Genomic DNA, 6,529 nt, shown 5'->3' with positions numbered 1-6,529 from the left:
TTTTAGTTTAATTCTGCTACACAGTTTATTTCAGTGTTTAATTAATAGTTCATAGTATTTTGTTGTTTAATTCGTAAATAACTCTTGTATACATGTAACTCTCATCTAAATCAAATTGTTGAATTCTTTGTAAGTTCATGCATATGTATATACACTTTTTGCTGGTTGTGTGGAAGAGAAGGCCTTACGGCCTTAACTCTGCCAGCTAAAATAAATCATTATTATTATTATTATTATTATTATTATTATAGTCAATTAAATCCCTCTCGAGTTTTGATTTTCTCTAGATAAATCAAAACCTCTAGTGAGATTACTGTTGATAATAACGGACATAATAATAAGAATTTCACTTATATAAAAAAAATAGTTTTAATGTAAAAATTTACATTGCTATGTTAAAATATGGCTACATACACTGTATAATTTATATATCATATTTATTTATACATCATATTTATTGATATATTACATTTTATTTATTGATTCCATGAATTCCCTGTCACTTTTCTTAATAATTTTCGCTCATTTCCTTTTTTAATTACCGTATTGATACTGCCTTATTTATTTTTACACACTTATCTCCGTGTAGTATTAAATTTACCTGGTCACTTATTTCCGGCTGCTCATAATGTATCATTAATTATATTATGGGTAATTCCGCGTGATTTAAACGTTCACACTGTCACTTTTCTCTCGCGTATTTAAATAAACACGTAGAGGCAATGCCAAGGTCGTTCAGGTGTGAACACCAAGGGGGAAAGTAATACGATAAACTGGATCTGCTGTAAGTGTGCGAGTTCTGTTTTGCTTTTATTCTGGAAAGGAATTAACTAATACAGATGTAACAGGAAACTTTCTCCACAGCCGTAAAATAGAGTGCTAAAAATTCCACGCGCGTTGAGGTCTAGGGTTCTGCCCCGCAATTACCGGTGTAAACAGTGAAGATGCGCTTCCCGCAGTCTTCGGCATGACACACTTCCCACCATTTTCTCCCAATAAAAGAATTTGACTCTGAAACAGACCGAAGGAGGGCAACTCTGTCACACCAAGCCTTGAAATCCAGATTACAATAAAGGTGTGCAAGAAATTTCATTTCCGTATCGTGAGATGTAAATCATCACACCATCTTGTTCCTCTAGCACATTAGTGTCAATAAAATAAGTAACCTTTGACATTAAACCCCACACAGTTTAAGGCCCGCCTCTGTTCTCCTGAACAAAAATGTTTGTCAATGTTACTCCCTATGATGAAAGAATAAATATTATGAATGAATGAAAAGAAGAAATGGGTGGATAAACATTAAAAGATATGCCAAAGCGCGTTTTTCCGTTCACCATTCCTTCCAGTGCATCCTTCAGTAGGCAGTTTCTTCTCAGCCAGTGACGCAGCCAATTTCTCTTCCTCTTCCTGATCAGTTTCAGCATTATTCTTTCTTCATCCACTCTTTCCAACAAAACTTCGTTTCTTATTGTGTCTGTCCATTTCACACTCAGCATTCTTCTCCATATCCATATTTAAAGTGCTTTCATGTTTCTGCCCCATAAAATGCGAAACTCCACACAAAGCACTTAACTAGTTTATTCCTCAATTCTTTTTTCAACCACTCTTTCCAACACAGCTTCGTTTCTTATTCTGTCTATCCATTTCACACTCTGTATTCTTCCCCATATCCACATTTGAAGTGCTTTCATGTTTCTGCCCCATAAAATGCGAAACTCCACACAAAGCACTTAACTAGTTTATTCCTCAATTCTTTTTTCATCCGCTCTTTCCAACACAGCTTCGTTTCTTATTCTGTCTATCCATTTCACACTCTGTATTCTTCCCCATATCCACATTTGAAGTGCTTTCATGTTTCTGCCCCATAAAATGCGAAACTTCACACAAAGCACTTAACTAGTTTATTCCTCAATTCTTTTTTCATCCGCTCTTTCCAACACAGCTTCGTTTCTTATTCTGTCTATCCATTTCACACTCTGTATTCTTCCCCATGTCCACATTTGAAGTGCTTTCATGTTTCTGCCCCATAAAATGCGAAACTCCACACAAAGCACTTAACTAGTTTATTCCTCAATTCTTTTTTCATCCGCTCTTTCCAACACAGCTTCGTTTCTTATTCTGTCTATCCATTTCACACTCTGTATTCTTCCCCATGTCGACATTTGAAGTGCTTTCATGTTTCTGCCCCATAAAGTGCGAAACTTCACACAAAGCACTTAACTAGTTTATTCCTCAATTATTTTTTCATCCACTCTTTCCAACACAGCTTCGTTTCTTATTCTGTCTATCCATTTCACACTCTGCATTCTTCCCCATATCCACATTTGAAGTGCTTTCATGTTTCTGCCCCACAAAATGCGAAACTCCACACAAAGACTTGACTAGTTTATTCCTCAATTCTTTTTTCAGAGGTCCACAGAAAATGTTTCCTTTTTCTGTTAAAAGCTTCCTTTGCCATTGCTATCCTCCTTTTGACTTCCTGGCAGCAGCTCATGTTACTGATTATAGTAGGCCTACACACCAAGTATTCGAAGCTGTACACTTGCTCTACTGCCTCATTTACAATTCGCAAGTTTATCTTTTTTTACTTTTCTTCATATGACCAGGTCTTCGTCTTATTTGCATTTATTTTCATTCCTTAATGCTCACAGCTCTCATTTAGCTGTAGTTTCGGTAACCTATGCCAATAGCCCCATACGAGCAGCAAATCTTATGCACTTTAATCTTCTTCCTTCTACTATAATTCCTCCCATGTTCTGAAAACAGTTCTTCACTAAATCCTCCTTGACGTACTTCTATTTCACTTCCTTCTGACATTTCTTCTCCTATCCTGACTGACTCGTTTCATATATAAAGATTACTGATCAGCCTTCTCTCTTTCCAATCCACAACAATTGTCTTTAGGATCCCCATTTGCATATGAGCTATTCCATCTCAAATCGACCGAAATATAGAGAAAATTGACTTTACAATTTCTAAATATAATAAATATATTATATTTGTACGTAGAGAACTGTGATACAATGCTTTGTGCAAAGTTTGAGACATCAGAACTTCATAGTGTTTAAATTAAAAATATTTAAATTTATCGTATTTTCATAAAATTAGCAACTATAAACTGTTGTAGCTCCGAAACCCTTTCACGAATGATCAAAATCATGGTTTATTTTGATGCTGAGAAATTAAAGTTTATATTGACATATAAACAGATTTTCTTACTTTTTATGGAAATGGAGAAATTTAGATTTTTCCTCATTAAGACGCCTTTGCCAAGGAAGAAATATTTTAAAAATATATAGTTAGATTCCGCATTGAAATTAAAAATAAACACATATTTTTACTGATGGCACGTTGATAAGAAAATACTGAAAGTATCAAATAAAGAAAATAAATAGTACGCGCGTGAACTAACCAGCTGACTGTGAGGCGGGAGCTAGCCGAAGTAAGCAAGGCCAGGAGACAAACACGAGATGTGTCGTCTAGCAGTCATGACTGTGCTAGCTTTATCACAGGTTTTCATAAACACAGGAGTAAAATAACGCCCAACCCTCGCTTATCTTCAGCTCTCGGCCAGTGCGTGCGGTACTGCGCCGTTCAAGTCCAGGCGTGCGAAAATAATCTATTTAATACCCTCGAAAATTATTGCCGTACCACTAAGCAAACAATGCCGAATCCCTCTTAATAATGCAAGGTTTTTTTCTCAATATTTTTTTACATTTTTACAAATTGGTAAAAAGCCTAAAAGTAAGTAAAATGAGATTATCTGTCTCTCTGTATACAATAAAAATAAGGATTACTTCTTAACATGACCTACCAAATGTCAGCTTCAAAATGAGCTCTCATTCAATGTTCTGCAGTAAATGGTTCCAGAGTTCTGAGCGCTGAAAGAGGCTTGTTTTTATAAAATACGCTAAATTTGTCGCTCAACCGTTTGACTTTCGATAGTATATTTTTGAAAATGCACTGTCCTCAGCACCTTGTATAAATAGGGAAAAAATTAGACTATAAAAAATGCGAAGTTTTTTACTGATCGATTTCATATGGAATAGCCCATATGTTTATGGGATATATTTCTTTCTTTGATTTGAATGTGAGAATTCATTGAACATCAAGTTTATTTTAATACCGAAATATAGGTTTAATATTATGGCCACGTTCTTTATTTTAGAGTGAACGCCTTTCACACTTCCGACCTCACCTCTGATGAGTAATAAACATCACAGATAAAGCATTATGCGGCAGTGGTGAACAACTGAACATGAAGTGCAGTAGAATATAAAGGACAATAAACGCGACTGCGACATGTAGGAACGTGTGCAGAGTTCTAACTCTGCAACCCGACCTGCCTCAACAGAATTAACACTCCGCATCACTTCATGGCGCTCACGTGAGATGAAAGCAGATAAGGAACACAATGAAAATTCCTGCGCCCGCAAACTCGCTTTCCTTCGCGTGGAGGAAGGTTGTAATTGACCGCGATGGAGTGTTGTTGAGAAAAGGGAGGGAATCAACATTAACTCTTGCCATTTCTATATTTACCTTGCCATTAGTAGACACTGAACACTACTTGTTCGCAACTATAAATCTTAAAATAAATAGGCAGGTGGGTGTGCAGTTGACAACGTCATTAAACGTGTAGTCCACACCTGTGGAGTAACGGCTAGCGCGTCTGGCCGCGAAACCAGGTGGCCCGGGTTCGATTCCCGGTTGGGGCAAGTTACCTGGTTGAGGTTTTTTCCGGGGTTTTCCCTCAACCCAATATGAGCAAATGCTGGATATCTTTCGGTGCTGGACCCCGGACTCATTTCACCGGCATTATCACCTTCATCTCATTCAGACGCTAAATAACCTAGATGTTGATAAAGCGTCGTAAAATAACCTACTAAAAAAATTAAGTTTTCGTCATGTATTTTTCACATATCAAACGGCATTTTAAAGGATAATACTTTTTTTTAATTATTGGCTTTTCGCCATATTTAACCACTTTCTTAATTCTTACGAGACAATGGTACTTATATACAAGTAAATTAATTACAGTTAATATATTTTCAAAATTTAATAATGATTTACAATATACATCATAAAATCAGCCAGTAAAGATTCGAACGGTCTCCTGCAATGTGAGGACTTTGGAAACATTATAGGCCTTGATATTATCCCAGATATGAATGACATAAAACAAAATACTATTAAAGAAGGCACTATGCATTTTACCTTTGTCTGAGGTTTTGGCTGATTTTTGAAGGGTTGGCGGGAAGAACGGTGAGGGTCCATAAAATGAAATTTTTTGGTTAGTTTTAGTTAGTTTTAGTTTTTTAGTTCAGTTAGTTGGATTATGTTGAGAACTAGTAGAGGCTTACATGATTATTACAAAATCTCCAAGTGCATTAAAAAAATTAAAAGTAAATGACATTACGCAAACGAATTAAAGCAGAGTATTTTAGAGTTCAAAATTCATTTTTCTCCACGTTTGTTATTTGGATCCTCATCATTCTTCCCGCCAACTCTTCAATTTTATTTATTTATTTATTTACTTACTTATTCATTTATGTATTTATTAGTTTATTTATTTATTTGATTTATTTATTTATTTATTTATTTATTTATTTATTTATTTATTTATTTATTTATTTATTTATTTATTTATTTATTTATTTATTACATCATTCTGTATTCACGTCACGGCGGATTGCATATATTCCAGTTCTTAATCTGTCATCACCCACTATACTTCAAATCAACTTCACAGGGAGTTATACCTGAAATCTTGATTTGCATAATACACGTCACTGTTCGTTAACAGAAAACCACAATTTAAGTCACACGGAGTTAGTGTGCACTCGAAGTTGGTTGCTTGACGGTTGTCAGCCCACTTTGAGGTCTGTGGATATAGAGGGAAAAATTGGATCGGTGTCGGTTAGAGTTCCCGGGTAGCTCAGTGGTAGAGCGTTGGTACGTCAAACCAAAGGTCCCGGGTTCGATACCCGGATCCGGAACAATTTTTCCCTCGAAATTATTCAAATCAACTTCACAGGAAGTTATACCTGAAATCTTGATTTGCGTATCGGTATCTTATACTAAGAATCTGTTTAACATTTATTATTATTATTATTATTATTATTATTATTATTATTATTATTATTATTATTATTATTATTATTATTATTACTATTTTGTTGCTTTCTGCTTCCCACTCTATCATCATCTTTGGTGTTCTATCACTTAATTTAATCCTCTTCACATGCCCATATCATTTTAATATTCTTTATTCCATCACCTCTAAGACATTTTAACATCCAAACTTTTATATGTTTTGTGTTTCTAACTTAATCCTTCCTTAAATTTCGAGAGACTCTCCCCAAAAATATATCTCAGTTATTAATATTTTTTTTCTTGTTTGTCTATGTCCACCTTTCTTCTCTATATAGTACTATACACTACTTTGTAGGCTACTATGAGTTATAGAGAAACTTTCTTGTTTTGTTGAAAACTCAATAGTACCAAATTTAGCATTTCAATTATTTTCTTC

The 6,529-nt window shown here is 34.9% G+C and overlaps 1 non-coding gene across 1 annotated transcript; it reads left to right on the top strand.

Moving 5' to 3' along the window:
* Positions 1–5,922: 5,922 nt before the first annotated feature.
* Positions 5,923–5,998, top strand: TRNAD-GUC (transfer RNA aspartic acid (anticodon GUC)). The gene has a single exon. It is a non-coding gene; the product is annotated as a tRNA-Asp (tRNA).
* Positions 5,999–6,529: the final 531 nt, after the last annotated feature.

This window comes from Periplaneta americana, chromosome 1 (assembly GCF_040183065.1).
Source record: "Periplaneta americana isolate PAMFEO1 chromosome 1, P.americana_PAMFEO1_priV1, whole genome shotgun sequence".
In the NCBI taxonomy this organism is placed as follows: Eukaryota; Metazoa; Arthropoda; class Insecta; order Blattodea; family Blattidae; genus Periplaneta; species Periplaneta americana.
The sequence above is the reverse complement of the archived record's forward strand: the minus strand, read 5'-3'. Positions and strand labels throughout refer to the sequence as shown.